Source organism: Arachis stenosperma, chromosome 1, assembly GCF_014773155.1.
Source record: "Arachis stenosperma cultivar V10309 chromosome 1, arast.V10309.gnm1.PFL2, whole genome shotgun sequence".
In the NCBI taxonomy this organism is placed as follows: domain Eukaryota; kingdom Viridiplantae; phylum Streptophyta; class Magnoliopsida; order Fabales; family Fabaceae; genus Arachis; species Arachis stenosperma.
The window spans coordinates 131,086,626-131,103,659 of record NC_080377.1 but is presented as its reverse complement, the minus strand read 5'-3'; positions in this window follow the sequence as shown (position 1 = coordinate 131,103,659).

Sequence of the window (17,034 nt, the reverse complement as noted above, 5' to 3'; positions counted from 1 at the left end):
CAGCCTTTAAATCTTTTATATTCATAAATGATTATTTATTTATTAAATTATTATTTAAAATAAATAATTATATAATATTTTAAAATATTAATAACCAATCTTATCATCATTTGTTGAGTTTAAAGAATTAAATTATAATTGAGATGATGACTAAATATTATTGGACTATTATCCAATTGATTGTGTAATTTGTTTTGTTTAGTATGCAAAAATTAAATTGAATTAAAATTGGTCCAAAATTCTTATAAGCCATATAGCAAGTCTAATATTGATTCAAACAAAGCACTCATATCATATGTTCAATTCAGCAGAAGTGAAAGCAAACAATATGATAAAAAAACAAAAAAGGAAAAAAAGTAATTGGCCATACCCAAACACAAGGTCAACAGTGGTCAACATTTAAATTTATTCATTCACTTAGATGGTAACTAAGTGATTCAAATTTCATTTCATTTGAACCATTCACTTCACCCACCGAATCAAAATTCGTTTTTCTCTCTCCTCTTTTTTAATGTCACATCACTCTTTGAACAAAGAAGAAAGAAAGAATAAGAAAGTTTTGGTTCTAGGGTTCCGTGAAGAACAAAAGGTTTGTTTCCAAATTCAAACAAGAAAAAAAGGGCTACAACAAAAGGGAAGACTTTTTCAAAAAAGAGAATCACAAAAAGGCAATTTTTCATTTGTGTTTCATCAAGAAATCGTGAAGAAATCAACTTTGTACAAGCACGTTCTGAAAACTATGGAGAAGGTGAAGTCAATGGTGCTCTGCTTGGAATCTATCGTAAATTAACAAACTTGGGGCCAAAACAAGAATGCACGACTCATATTCAAGATTCTTGAAGAAAAATGTTGAAAGAGAAGATTGAAGGTATGGTTGCATGTCACTGCTTTTACCATCTCTCTCCTCTGTGAACGCTGCTGCTACATCTGTGTATTGGGAGAAGAGAACTAACATGTGTTGAAGAAGGTTTCAAGCCCTGGAAGTTTCACTCCTTTATAATAGAGGTGAACGGCCAAGGATTGGAACAAGGAGTGAGAACACACATTTGGGTTTTCATAGCTCTTTGAGCTATTTGTTCTTCTCCTTCATAGTTTTCATTTTGTAATTTTTTTTCTCAGTTTAGTCTATCTGAGTTTCATTGGAAAAAGACAAACATGGTGAGATTTGTAAGAAAAAGCCAACGGGTGAAAAAAACGGCAGTGAGCTAAACTTGGAGAAAAAGCATAAATTATTTCAGAAATCTTTTGTTAGTATTTCTATTTTGTATCGTGATCCTGAGGGTATTCCCTTACAAGTTGGATTAGCATTTTACTGTTGAAAGCTAGGTTGTGGCCTAGTCAAGTTCAGATTATGTTAGAATTTGGGCTTGTCCCAAATAGGATTGGGTAGATCCTATAAAGAATTGGCGATGAATGTAATCTTGTTGAAAGATATTAAAATTCCGTCACTGTTATGATGGAGACTAGATATATGCTACATTGCACTGAGTAGCTGAACAAGGATACATCTGTGTGTCATTATCCTTCCTCTTCTCTGTTTTTGGTTTTGCACTATAGGAGACAAAACTGAAGTATCTTCTACCACGTTAAGAGACAACCAAAAGTTTATCCTATTTTCTTCTCAAAGTACTTCAACAAAATACAAAGATTAAAAGCTAAAAAAACGGTGGCCAAGATTCAACCCCCTTCTCTTAGCTACTGGTAACCATCAATTGGTATCAGAACTTGGTCTCAAAAAGATCAAGTTTCACAGCTTAGAGGAAAGATCTTGATGGCAAACAACATGGGTTCCAACACAGTGGCTTACACTCTGACAGAAGGACAGTCCAACAACAGACCTCTATTCTTCAATGAAAAAAACTGCAACTATTGAAAAGAAATAATGAAGATCTTTGTTCAGACAGTGGATTACAACCTGTGAAAGATAATCATAAATGGTCCTCAAATTCCTACAAAATTTGGCGTTGATGGTATTATCACTCCCAAGGCTGAAACAGAATGAAATGAAGATGACAAGAAAATGAGGAACTTAATGCCAAGACAGTCAACATGCTCAACTGTGCAATTAGCTTCAAGGAATACCAGAAGGTTTTAAGATGCAAAATAGCAAAGAAAATCTGGAATAAGCTCCAAGTCACACATGAGGGCATCACACAAGTAAAAGAAACTAGAATTGACATACTCAGCAAAGAGTATGAGATGTTCTCTATGAAAGAAGGAGAATCAATTGATAACATGTTCGAGAGGTTCTCTATCATCATTAATAGCTTAGATGCTATGGGGATTACTCACTCCAAACAAGTGCTGGTGAGGAAAGTCTTGAGAAGTGTGACTAGAGAGTGGGAAACCAAGGCTACTGTTATCTCTGAAAGCAGTAACCTGAGTAAAATAACCTATGATAAGCTGAGAGGAAAGTTATTAGCATATGAAATCACTCACATAAAAATGATACAAAAAGGAAATGAGTGGCTCTTAAATCTTGCATTGAATCATTGGATGATGAATCCAGTGACTGTTTATCAGATGACGAGTTTGTATTTTTTTTCTAGGAAACTTAGAAAGAAAATGAGACTCAAAGGAAGAAGCAGATGTGGTAGCTCAAAGGAACCAAAGAAGAAGGGATTTATGACTTATTGGGAGGATCTCAAGATTGACTCAGATGAGGAAGAAGACTCCGAAAGCACGAATCTGTTTCATGGCTGATAAAGATCAACAAGAAAGGGTAAATTACTATGACTTATCTCTTGATGATTTGCATGTTACTATTGATGATCTCACTCACCATTTTGAAAAATTGCTGAATAAATACAATAAATACAAATCTGAAAATGAGTTTTTGAAAGAAAAGGTGAGAGAGACTGAATGTGCTTTTGATCTCTTTGAAGAAAATAGATTCTTAAACTCTGAAATTGAAAAGTTCAAAGGAAAGCACATTATTGATCCCTCTCAAGAACTTGTAGCTGGAAATAAAAGATTAAATGAAATAATCAAAAGTTTGAATAATGATTTAGTAAAATTTGCATATAGTTCAAGCAACTTGAACAAATTACTTGCTAATCAAAGACCTTTGTTTAAAAAATCAGGTTTATGGTATGTAACAAAAAGAGATGCAATTTTTGAAAAATCTTTTGCAAATTCACAGCATCATCTTCAAAAATAAAATCATCATTTGATAAATCTGGTCTTGGATATTCATCTAACATTGATGTTGAATTTGAAAAGCTATATTTTGATAAAAATGCATGTTCTTCAAAACCTGAACCTGCTTCAAATAAATCTGGTCTGGGTTACATCTCTAACAATGAGGCTATTTTTAGAAAACCCCTCTTTCACAAATGAACCTCATGTTCTAGAAATCCATATGTGTCAAGAAATTCTAGTTTAAGGTTTTTTGCAAAAGGAGGTACTAATGTTAAAAATGGATCTTTCAAAAGAAATGCACCATTTTTAAATACTAGAAAATTCAAATCTTTTAATCACCATCAGCATCATACCTTAAATCATTTTCAGCAACATGCCCACACAAATCACTGCTTTAATTGCAATAAACCTGATCACTCTTCTTCTCAATGCTTTATTGACAAAAAAAGAGTTGGAAATAAAACATAAAAGGTTGTTTGTGATTTTAATGCACTTGGGCAACCAAGATGGATTAGCATTAAAGAATCCAAAAAGATTTGGATACCTAAGGTCACTTAAAAGCTTTGCGCATTCTTGCCTAGCATCCAAGATGAAGAATGACATCTGATACTTGATAGTGGGTGCTCTAGGCACATGACCAGAACGTTCATATTCTTCATCAAGCTTATAAATAAGATAGAGGCTTTGTGATTTTCGGTGACAATGGTAAAAGAAAACTGTGGCCGTATGTAACATTGGTAAGAGTTTCTCAACTTTTATTAATATTATATTTTTAGTTAATAGATTGAAACACAATCATCTAAGCATTAATTAATTGTGTGACTTAGAATATTTGATTATTTTCAAGAAATTGGAACCCTTGGTTGTGTGTGAAAAATTCGGTGAAATTGTTTGGTGCTAAAAGATGCAATAAGGTGTATGGACAAACCTTAGAGGAACTAAAAGAACAAAATGTAACTTGTTTCACTTCCAAGGAATTTGAAAATTGGTTTTGGCACAAGAAATTGAGACATGCAAGCATGTTTCAAATTTCTAAACTTGTGAAAAAGAATTTGGTTAGAAGTTGTTACGGACCGCCGAGTCCAGCCCACTAGCCGTCGGGTCAGGGCACCACCCCTGACCCAGGCCCAAGACCCCGCAAAAGAGAGTCCGACGGGTCGGGTCCTAGAACGCCAGACCCAGGGTCTACCCGACTTACCATCCGTACGGCCCAAGAAACCGGTCGGACCGGTACCTTCGGATCATGACCCGAAGCCCCGACCCGGGGTCCAGAACGACCTGCTTTCCCACATGGATTAAGACAGGTCATTCTCAGGGCCCGCCCCGTACAGTATAAAATGAGAGAGGTCAGCTCTCCCCCCGAGGTACATAACATTCTTACCTAATTCGGCTACTACATCGTACGGACACTGACTTGATCGCCGGAGTGTCCTTGCAGGTGGCCACCCCCCACGCTTCACACCGCCTATGGCGTTACCAGCGTGTTTTTTGTCTTCACTCCACGTCAGCTCAGGGTCTCACCCACTCTCCTTCTCATCACCACCTGACTCGTCGAGTACCCGAGATCATCAGGTAACGAACATTGGCGCCGTTTGTGGGGACCCTGTGGACATGGAGCGGCTTTCCACGTCGGAGGAGCTTTGCGAAGGAGGAGGGGCTCGCCTAAGTAGGGCAAGTTTGACGGCTCGTACTGCCGAACACCCACGTTCCTCCGTTCAGCCTAACCAATAGATCTACAACAAAACCCCCGAAAGGCGTCTCTTCGGGGGGACAGGAGCCGATAGCGCCAAGATCATGTAGTAGCTCAGACACAGAGTACAAAACCTAGAACGGGAGCTGGCAGCGAGGAGCCGATCCCACGGAGACGTCAGTCACTCCCGCGGCGACGCCAGCCGATCTCGCACCTGCACCCGCTCTCCTTCCCGAAGACTAGAGAGCCGAGAAAGGAGTCCAACAAAGCGCGACGAGGTATACACGCAGGCGACCTCTCGACCTCACCAGGGCAGGTTCGAGGTCCGCGGAGAATCCCAAAGAGGGAAGGCCAAGAAACAACAAGAACCCATAATTATAGGGGCCACCCCCTTCCATCCCTCAATCCTGAAGGTCCGGCTTCCGAAGAATTTTGACAAGCCGACGGACATGAGGTACAACGGGACCAAGGATCCCCAGGAGTACCTAACAGCTTTTGAAGCAAGGATGAACTTGGAAGGAGTAGGCGATGCGGTCAGATGCCGAGCATTCCCTGTGACGCTGGCCGGCCCAGCGATCCGATGGTTCAACGCCCTCCCACAAGGGTCCATTACGACCTTCGTGGACATCTCCCAAAGCTTTCTGGCTCGGTTCACGACACGCATAGCCAAGGCAAAACACCCAATTAACTTGCTAGGGGTCACCCAGAAACCCAGGGAACCGACTAGAAAGTTTCTGGACAAGTTCAACGACGAATGCTTGGAAATTGACGGCCTCATGGACTCGGTCACTAGTCTTTTCCTAACAAACAGCCTGCTAAACGAGGACTTTAGGAAGTACCTCACAACTAAGCTTGTATGGACTATGCAGGAAATTCAAAGCGTGGTCATGGAATATATCAATGATGAGGAAGTAAGTCAGGTTGTAGCAGCCAATAAGCAGCAACTCTCTAACTCTTCAGCCCAGCAGGTCTCCCAGGTCGATAGATACCAGGAGACCCCCAGGGACGGAACCCCAGCCAAGCAGCACAAACAACCTCCGTGAGTCGGAAGGTTCACAAATTATACGCTACTTACGGTGCCCATAGTGGAAGTTTACCAACAAATCATGGACAAGGAAATCCTGTCCAGACCCAGGTCGTTGGAAGAAAGAACGGGAGGCAACAAGAGCCTCTACTGCGATTATCACAAGAGTTTCGGGCACAAGACCCAAGACTGTTTCGACCTCAAAGATGCCTTAGAACAGGCCATCCGGGAAGGAAAGTTGAATGAGTTCATCCGACTTATCCGAGAGCCCAGAAGACGAGAACGGGAGCGCTCAGAAGAAGATCGAAGCCGAACCGTCAAGGCGAGACAAGAACCCACAGGGGCCACTGACAACCCCTCAACTTTTGTGGTTAACGTCGTGGTCAGACGCGATACCCCCCACCCCCAAAATCTAAGTCAACAGCAAAGAAAGATACCTGGATCCTCTCCATTTCGACGGGAGGTCCCACCACCCCAAACGGAGGACCTCCCATGATATCCTTCGGCCCAGAAGACCAGTGGTTTCACGACCTCCCTGAGAACCCTTCCATGGTGATCACAGCAATGGTTGGGACCGGGTTGGTCAGGCAAATTCTCGTCGATACTAGAGCTGATTCCAATACCCTGCTCAGAAACGTGTTTGACGCCATGAGACTCAGGGAGTCCGACCTCAAGACTCACCAACACGGTGTCATGGGGCTAGGCGCCAATTACATAAAACCTGACGGGACGATCTCACTCCCAATCTGCCTTGGAGAGGTGACGCTAGGAGGTCGGTAATGGCGGACTTCGTAGTCCTCAGAGACTCCATGGCCTACAACATCATTTTTCAAAGGAAAACCATCAACAAATTCTCAGCTGTGATATGTACCAAATTCCTAACAATGAAGTTCGTGACAGACAAAGAAACGGTCGGCTCCATTACGGGAGACTTGGAAGCTGCGGTCACATGCGACAACGCCAGTCTCTCCCTAAGGAAGGAGTCCAAGAAGGTGGCTGGCGTGTTCTTGGCCGATCTAGATGTAAGAATGGAAGACAAGGCAAGGCCAGAGCCAGAAGAAGACATGGAGAAGTTTCAAATAGGGAAGTCGGCGGAACAGTTTACCTTCGTATATCTTGGTAAACTATTCCACCTTTTGTCCATTACTTTGTCAACTAAAGTAAAACACACAGACATATGTTCTAGACTAACGATAAGTGATTTTTCTAATCAAGAGCTTATTACTTCAAAAGATAACATCTCAACCAATCATAAAACTAACAATTTGTATTTAACAAACTATACAAAGAAGCTTAAGCAATCAATCAATCACTAAATGTCTTAACAATTAAATCTTCAAACGAATTCAAAAAGATAACCTATTAAATGATTCACCTGTAGTGTTGGCAGCTACAGAGAGACAAACTATTTGATTCTATTTTTCTGGTTTTAAAGAGACAAACTATAACAGCAACAAAGAATAAAAATATAAGCAATTCATAACCATAATCCTAATACTAATAATGTTACTATCACTTCCATGACTACACACTAGCACTAGCACCTATAAATCTTACAAAACCCACCAAAGACACTAGTTACCACATAACAAAAGCATCTTCAACCTGTCTACCGGCACAAATTACTAAATTCACTATCTCTTAACAAGCCAATCAGAAAATCAATAATTATATACTTAGTGAACCAAAACACTTCTAATTTATGACATCCAAAAATTAACAACAAAATCAAATTTATTTACGTTAAACAGCTCAAAGAGACTAAAAATAATAGCACGAGTAGAAGCCACCAAGCCAATCAACCATATACAAATCTGCATAATTGTGGTAATATTTTTCTATTTTAAATCAATGACCAAAACAGAGCAATGACCAAAATCAATATTAAAATCAAAACAAAATCAGAACAGCATTTCCAGAGATCCAATTACCAAATCAAAATCAGAATAGCACTATACCAAATGAATATTAAAATAAAAATAAAATCAGAATAGCATTTCCAGAGAACCAGTTTCCAAATCAAAATTAAAACAGCATTATACCAAATGAATATAAAATCATATTAAAATCAAAATAAAATCAGAACAATATTTTCAGAAAACCAATTACCAAATCAAAATTATAATAGCATTATAACAAATTAATATTAAAATCAAAACAAAATCAGAGCAGCATTTCCAGAGAACCAGTTACATACCAAATCAACATTAAAATCAAAATAAAATTAAAACAACATTTCCAAAGAACCAATTACCAAATCAACATCAGAACAACATTAAACCAAATCAAGATTAAAATTAATATTAAAATCAAAACAAAATCAAAGAAAAAGACCAATTATCACAAATGACAACCCACAAACGACCAAGCCAGCAACCACGACAGAAGTAGCGACAACCAATAAACGACAGAAGCAAAAGCAGCGAAGTAGAAGCAGAAGAAGCACAACCCACAAACGACCAAGACAACAACAAACGCGGCAAGGTGAGGGGAGAAGCAGCGACGCCGCGGAGATGGGAGAAGCAGCGACGCTGCGGAGATGGGAGAAGCAGTGATGCCGCGAAAAGGAGAGAAACGGCCAGAGATGCAGTGACTATTCAAAGACGTAGTGACGGCGCACCGAGAGCTCCTTCCTTCGACAATGGGTTAGGGCTACATGGTGAGGTTGCGGAAAGTTTGATTTGTGCAATGATGACTCTAAGTCTGATGAGTTGGTGTGGGTTATGGTTGATGGTAGAGGGAGCAGGGAAGAAGACCACACATGCTGATGTTGTTTTGTTCTGAAGAGAATTCCTTGGTTATGTTATGGTTTAATTTAGAGGGGGATTAAACAAAAATTATATAATATTTATTATAAATTTATTTTAATTTTATTTTTTTCTATAATGATATTTGTTATATATTTATAACAAAAAGATATAATATTTATTATAAATTTATTTAACTTTATTTTTTTCAAAAATAATATTGGTTATATATTTATAACAAAAATATATAATATTTATTATAAATTTATTTAACTTTATTTTTTTTCAAAAATAATATTTGTTATATATTTATAACAATAGTTTTTGAGTATTTTATAAATTTAGTATTTATAGAAAAAATTGTTTAAATTTGTATGATTATTTATAATTATTTTTATATATATCTTTTAATTTGTATAATTATTTAAATAATATTAAAAAATTATTATTTGATAAACAATTGTTATAATGGTTATAAAATATTTTTTAAAATAGTCAAAGAGAATGGTTTTATTTTGTTGCTATAACGTAATGAAAATTTAAACTTCAATAGCAACACTGCAAAAACTATTGTCTAAGACCATCTAATAGAACGGTTTCGAAGTGTAGCATTTTGGCAATGGTTTTTTGTGTGTTTCTTTTGGACATGGTTTAAACAATAATAAAAAATCATGGCTTAAAAACAAATCATGGTAACAATTATAAAATCATTTTTTAAAATAGAAGGCCATATTTATTGTAGTAACATATAAAAATATAAAACAATCATTCTCTTTAACTTAGTAATCAAATTGATGAAATTAAATATGTGCAATCCATAAATTTATGTATAATTTAACATAATTCTTTTTGGCTAAGAAATGTTAAATAAGAAATTCAAACTCAAAATAGATTTATTTATATATACTTAAATAATGTAATAGGTACAAATTAATTACTGAATTATTAAAATAAAAAATAATAATTAATTTAATATAAAAATTATTTATTATAAAAAAATTATATATAATTATTTAATTATGATCAAATTAATCGATCTAATCAATTATTTAATAGTTAAACTAATAATTCATTAATAATGTATTCTGATCGAATCTATTGTGATAAGATTAATATAGTTAAAGTGGATGCCCGTTAATGTGGGTGGCTCAATTTTTCCATATTAAAAGAAGCAAGACAATATTTATGAAGTTTGAAAAGTGAAGCCTTGTATGCCTATAAAAGCATGTACGGGGTAAAAGGAAAATACAACTACAGTAACAAAACAAATGCAATTCTCTCTCTCTTTACTTTTAATACTTCTTTCTATCTTTATATATATATATATATATATATATATATATATATATATATATATATAAATCATTATTGAGCTAATTATTTTAATGCTAGAATCTTCTATTTATACATCTATATTTTATATTTAATAGATCTTTTATTTATTTTACAACACGTTATCAGCACGAGACTCTGATCAAATTTTTAGGAAGACTCATGTAAAATTTTTTTATTATGTCGAAACTCTCTCATCTTGAATTCAATGCTCTTGATATATCTGAAAACAATTATTTATCATGGATATTAGATGCTGAAATCCATCTTGATTCAATGGATCTTGGAGATACCATTAAGGGCTGAAATAATGCATCCCGGAAGGATAAGCCAAAGCCATGATTTTCTTTGTCGTCATCTTGACGAAGGATTGAAAATGAATATCTCACATTAAAAGATCCTGCAGATCTTTAGAAAGACCTTGAAGAAAGGTAAAATCATCAGAAAACGATGATACTTCCTCAAGCTCAATATGAATGGACGCACTTGCGTCTACAAGATTTTAAATCCATAAATGAATATAATTCTGCAATGTTTCGAATCACCTCACGAATGAAATTATGTGGGGAAAAGATAACTGATTATGATATGTTGGAGAAAACTTTCTCAACCTTCCATGCCTCGAATGTGCTCCTGCAGCCGCAGTATCGAAAAAAAGGGTTTAAAAAATATTCTGAGTTAATTTCTTGTCTTTTTGTTGCTGAACGCAACAATGAGTTGCTCTTGAAAAATCATGAAGCGCGCCCAGCTGGCGCCGCCCCATTTTCTGAAGTAAATGCGGCAAATTACCCCAGAAGAGGTAAATAGCAATGTTTTAATAACAAGAAAAATTATGGAAGGAAAAAGAATTATATTCAAAAGAGAGGATCTCACCAGAAGTGGGATAAAGAAAGAAATATCGGGCAGAATAAATCAACAGAGGATAAGTGTTTCCGTTGTGGTGGAAAGGGTCATTGGTCACGTACCTGTCGTACCCCAAGGCACCTAGTCGATCTTTACCAGGCATCTTTGAAATAGGATGACAAAGGAAAGGAAACAAATTTTGTTTCAAATGATGCTGAAAATTCCATCACTCGTTATGATGTATCTAATTTCTTTGAGGATCCTGAAGGGAATATTGGTCATTTGATCAATGATGGAATAGTTTAATATGTGAGATTGTCAAGTATCCATGTAAATAAATAATGTAAAGAACTTATTATTAAGTTTTATTTTCTATGTATTTGAGTTTCAAATATGATGTATATAAATAATAAAATATCAATGTTTATGAATTTTGAAATCATTAAATATGTCATGTTTTAAAATAAAATTTTAGTATATGATATTATGTGCAGTATTTCTTAGAAAAATAATTCCGATCAAGTATTCAATTTAACTGTGCATACTGCTCTTTTATATTATTGTCTTTGAAGAAAATGACAAGGATATATAATGAAGATGTATGCCTTGCGGATAGTGCAAGTTCGCACATTATTCTCAAAAGTGATATATATTTTACCCATCTGGTGCCAAAAGAAGAATGTGTTAATACTATTATTGGATCAGGCAATGTGATTGAAGGCTCCGGAAGAGCTATAATTTTGTTTCTTGGAGGAACAAAATTCATAATAAATAATGCACTATTATCTACCAAGTCTCGAAGAAACTTGTTGAGCTTTAAAGATATTCGCCGAAATGGATATCATATTGAGACTATGAATGAGAGAAGTCATGAGTACTTATGTATCACAACTTATGATTCAAATAAAAATGTTATATTAGAAAAATTACCCTCACTTTCTTCTGCGTTATATTATACCAAGATTAGTGCAATAGAGTCACATGCCATCGTAAACCAGAAGTTTACTAGCCCAAATGAATTCATAACTTGGCATGATAGATTGAGTCATCCGGGAACAACCATGATGAGAAGAATTATTGAAAACTCCCATGGACATTCACTAAAGAACCAGAAGATTCTTAAAACTAGTGAATTTTGTTGTGCTGCATGTTCTCAGGAAAAGTTAATTTTAAGGCCATCACCAGTAAAGATTGGATTTGAGTCATCTAAATTTCAACAAATCATCATGAGACTCTAGAATTCACCTTCAAGAATTTCGAAAAAAATACCTAATCTAAGCAACAAGATGAACCGTCAGTTGTCCAGCCTAAACAATCCCGGGCAATAACACCAAAAATTTGATGTTGTTGCCGGATCTTGGCTCTGATGTTACCAAAAGCTTGCTCAAAACATGAACAATCCCCGGCAACGGCGCCAAAAACTTGACATGCGAAATTGTGAACTTACTTTTCACAACTCTCATAATCCCTGGTAATGGCTCCAAAAACTTGGTGCGCCTAATACCATGGCATTACACAACTTCGCACGACTAACCAGCAAGTGCACTGGGTCGTCCAAGTAATAAACCTTACGTGAGTAAGGGTCGATCCCACGGAGATTGTTAGTATTGAAGCAAGCTATGGTCATCTTGTAAATCTTAGTCAGGTAAACTCAGATATATATGATGATGAACGAAAATAAATAAAAGATAAGGATAGTGATACTTATGTATATCATGGTGTATGAGCTTCAGACAAGTGTATGAAGATGCCTTCCCTTCCGTCTCTCTTTCCTACAGTCTTCATCCAATCCTTTTACTCCTTTCCATGGCAAGCTCGTATAGGGTCTCACTGTTGTCAGCAGCTACCTCCCATCGCGCAGTGAAAGCTAATGCACACTCTGTCACAGTGCTGCCAATCACCGGTTTGGTTCCCTCCCCTACCGGAATAGAATAACTCTTTTGCGTCTGTCACTAACGCCCAGTAGGTTACAGGTTTGAAGCACGTCACAGCCATTCAATCATTGAATCCTACTAAGAATACCACAGACAAGGTTAGACCTTCCGGATTCTCTTGAATGCCGCCATCAGTTCTTGCCTATACCACGAAGACTCTGATCTCATGGAATGGCTGGCTCGTTGTCAGGCGAGCTCTCGGTTGTCAGGCGATCAACCATGCATCATACAATCAGAAATCCAAGAGATATTCACTAAGCCTCGGATGCGTGTAGAACAAGAATGGTTGTCAGTCACCTTGTTCATGGGTGAGAATGGTGATGGGCGTCAATCATCACCTTCATCATGTGAAGACAGTGATATCTTGGATAAAGAACAAGTGGAATTTGAATGGAAGAACAATAGTAATTGCATTAATACTCGAGGTACAGCAGAGCTCCACACCCTTAATCTATGGTGTGTAGAAACTCTACCGTTGAAAATACATAAGAACAGGGTTAGGCATGGCCGAATGGCCAGCCTCCCAAAGAGGGTTCAATCATAAAAACATGATCAAAAGCTCTCTCTAGCTCTCTAATACAATAGTAAAAGGTCCTACTTATAGAAAACTAGTACATAGATGAGTAAATGACATAAAAATCTCTTCCGGGCCCACTTGGTGTGTGCTTGGGCTGAGCAATGAAGCAATTTCGTGTAGAGACTCTCCTTGGAGTTAAACGCCAGCTTTAGTGCCAGTTTGGGCGTTTAACTCCCAATCAGGTGCAGTTCCGGCGTTTAACGCTGGAATTCCTTGAGGTGACTTTGGACGCGGTTTGGGCCATCAAATCTTGGGCAAAGTATGGACTATTATATATTGCTGGAAAGCCAGGATGTCTACTTTCCAACGCCGTTGAGAGCGCGCCAATTGGGCTTCTGTAGCTCCAGAAAATCCACTTCGAGTGCAGGGAGGTCAGAATCCAACAGCATCTGCAGTCCTTTTGAGTCTCAGAATCAGATTTTGCTCAGGTCCCTCAATTTCAGCCAGAAAATACCTGAAATCACAGAAAAAACACACAAACTCATAGTAAAGTCCAGAAAAGTGAATTTTAATTAAAAACTAATAAAAATATACTAAATACTAACTAAATCTTATCAAAAACATACTAAAAACAATGCCAAAAAGTATACAAATTATCCGCTCATCACAACACCAAACTTAAATTGTTGCTTGTCCTCAAGCAACTGAAGATCAAATAAGATAAAAAGAAGAGAATATGCAATGAATTCCAAAAACATCTATGAAGATCAGTATTAACTAGATGAGCGGGGCTTTTATCTTTTTACCTCTGAATAGTTTTGGCATCTCACTCTATCCCTTGTAATCCAGAATGGTTGGCTTCTTTAGGAACTTAGAATCCAGATAGTGTTAATGATTCTCTTAGTAAATTATGATGATTCTGAACACAGCTACTATATGAGTCTTGGCTGTGGCCCAAAGCACTCTGTCTTCCAGTATTACCACCGGATACATACATGCCACAGACACATAATTGGGTGAACCTTTTCAGATTGTGACTCAGCTTTGCTAAAGTCCCCAATTAGAGGTGTCCAGGGTTCTTAAGCACACTCTTATTTGCCTTGGATCACAACTTTATTCTTTCTTTCTTTCTTTCTCTTTTTTTTTCGCTTTTTTTTTCGGTTTTTCTCTTTTTTTTTTTTTGTATTCACTGCTTTTTCTTGCTTCAAGAATCATTTTTTAATGATTTTTCAGATCCTCAGTAACATGTCTCCTTTTTCATCATTCTTTCAAGAGCCAACATTCATGAACCACAAATTCAAAAGACATATGCACTGTTCAAGCATACATTCAGAGAACAAAAGTGTTGCCACCACATCAAACTAATTAAACTATTATAAAATTCAGAATTCATGCAATTCTTTCCTTTTCAATTAAGCACATTTTTATTAAAGAAAGGTGATGGATTCATAGGACATTCATAACTTTAAGGCATAGACTAAGACACTAATGATCATAAGACACAAACATGGATAACATAAAGCATAAAAATTCGAAAAACAGAAGAACAATAACAAGGAAATCAAAGAACGGGTCCACCTTAGTGATGGCGGCTCTTTCTTGCTCTTGAAGATCCTATGGAGTGCTTGAGCTCCTCAATGTCTCTTCCTTGTCTTTGTTGCTCCTCCCTCATGATTCTTTGATCTTCTCTAATTTCATGGAGGAGAATGGAGTGTTCTTGATGCTCCACCCTTAGTTGTCCCATGTTGGAACTCAACTCTCCTAGGGAGGTGTGTAGTTGCTCCCAATAGTTTTGTGGAGGAAAATTCATTCCTTGAGGAATCTCAGGGATCTCATGATGAGTGAGGTCTCTTGTGTACTCCATCCTTTTCTTAGTGATGGGCTTGTCCTCATCAATGGGAATGTCTCCCTCTATGTCAACTCCAACTGAATAACAGAGGTGACAAATGAGATGAGGAAAGGCTAACCTTGCCAAGGTGGAGGTCTTGTCCGCCACTTTGTAGAGTTCTTGAGCTATAACCTCATGAACTTCCACTTCTTCTCCAATCATGATGCTATGGATCATGATGGCCCGGTCTATGGTAACTTCGGACCGGTTGCTAGTGGAAATGATTGAGCGTTGTATGAACTCTAACCATCCTCTAGCCACGGGCTTGAGGTCATGCCTTCTCAATTGAACCGGCTTTCCTCTTGAGTCTTGCCTCCATTGTGCGCCCTCTTCACATATGATTGTGAGGACTTGGTCCAACCTTTGATCAAAGTTGACCCTTCTAGTGTAAGGATGCTCATCTCCTTGCATCATAGGCAAGTTGAACGCCACCCTCACACTCTCCGGACTAAAATCCAAGTATTTCCCCCGAACCATAGTGAGATAATTCTTTGGATTCGGGTTCACACTTTGGTCATGGTTCTTGGTGATCCATGCATTGGCATAGAACTCTTGAACCATCAAGATTCCGACTTGTTGAATGGGGTTGGTAAGAACTTCCCAACCTCTTCTTCGGATCTCATGGCGGATCTCCGGATATTCACCCTTTTTGAGTGAAAAGGGGACTTCGGGGATCACCTTCTTCAAGGCCACAACTTCATAGAAGTGGTCTTGATGCACCCTTGAGAGGAATCTATCCATCTCCCATGACTCGGAGGTGGAAGCTTTTTTCTTCTCTTTCCTCTTTCTAGAGGTTTCTCCGGCCTTGGATGCCATAAATGGTTATGGAAAAACGAAAAAGCAACGCTTTTACCACACCAAACTTAAAATGTTTGCTCGTCCTCGAGCAAAAGAAGAAAGAAGAGAGTAGAAGAAGAAGAAATGAGGAAGAGGGGGAAGGTGGTAGTGTATTCGGCCAAAGAGGGGGGGGGGAAAGGGTGTTTATGTTGTGTGAAAATGAAGAGATGAAGAAGGGTATGTATAGGAGAGAGGGGGGTAAAGGTTCGGCCATAATGGGTGGGTTTGGGAGGGAAAGTAGTTTGAATTTGAAGGGTGAGGTTGGTGGGGTTTTATGAAGGATGGATATGAGTGGTGAAGAGAAAGATGGGATTTGATAGGTGAAGGTTTTTTTTTTTTTTTTTTTTTCGGGAAGAGGTATTGAGGTGATTGGTGAATGGGGGAAGAAGAGAGAGAGTGATGGTAGGGTCCTGTGGGGTCCACAGATCCTGTAGTGTCAAGGAAAAGTCATCCCTGCACCAAAAGTTGCTCAAAATCACGTTTTGAGGCATTTCTGGCGTTAAACGCCGGGCTGGTGCCCATTCCTGGCGTTTAACGCCAGGTTCTTGCCCTTTACTGGCGTTTAACGCCAGTCTGGTGCCCCTTTCTGGCATTAAACGCCCAGAAGGGTGCCAGACTGGGCGTTAAACGCCCAACAGCAAGGCTTACTGGCGTTTGAACGCCAACAGCTTCTTCCTCCAGGGTGTGCTGTTTTTCTTCCTGTTTTTCATTCTGTTTTTGCTTTTTTCATTATTTTTGTGACTTCTTATGATCATCAACCTACAAAAAAGATAAAATAACAAAAGAAAATAATTAATTATAAAACATTGGGTTGCCTCCCAACAAGCGCTTCTTTAATGTCATTAGCTTGACAGAGGACTCCCATGGAGCCTCAGAAACACTCAGAACCTTGTTGAAACCTTCCAACACCAAACTTAGAGTTTGAATGTGGGGTTTCAACACCAAACTTAGAGTTTGGTTGTGGCCTCCCAACACCAAACTTAGAGTTTGACTGTGGGGGCTCTGCTTGGCTCTGTTTTGAGAGAAGCTCTTCATGCTTCTTCTCCATGATGATAGAGGGATATCCTTGGGCCTTAAACAC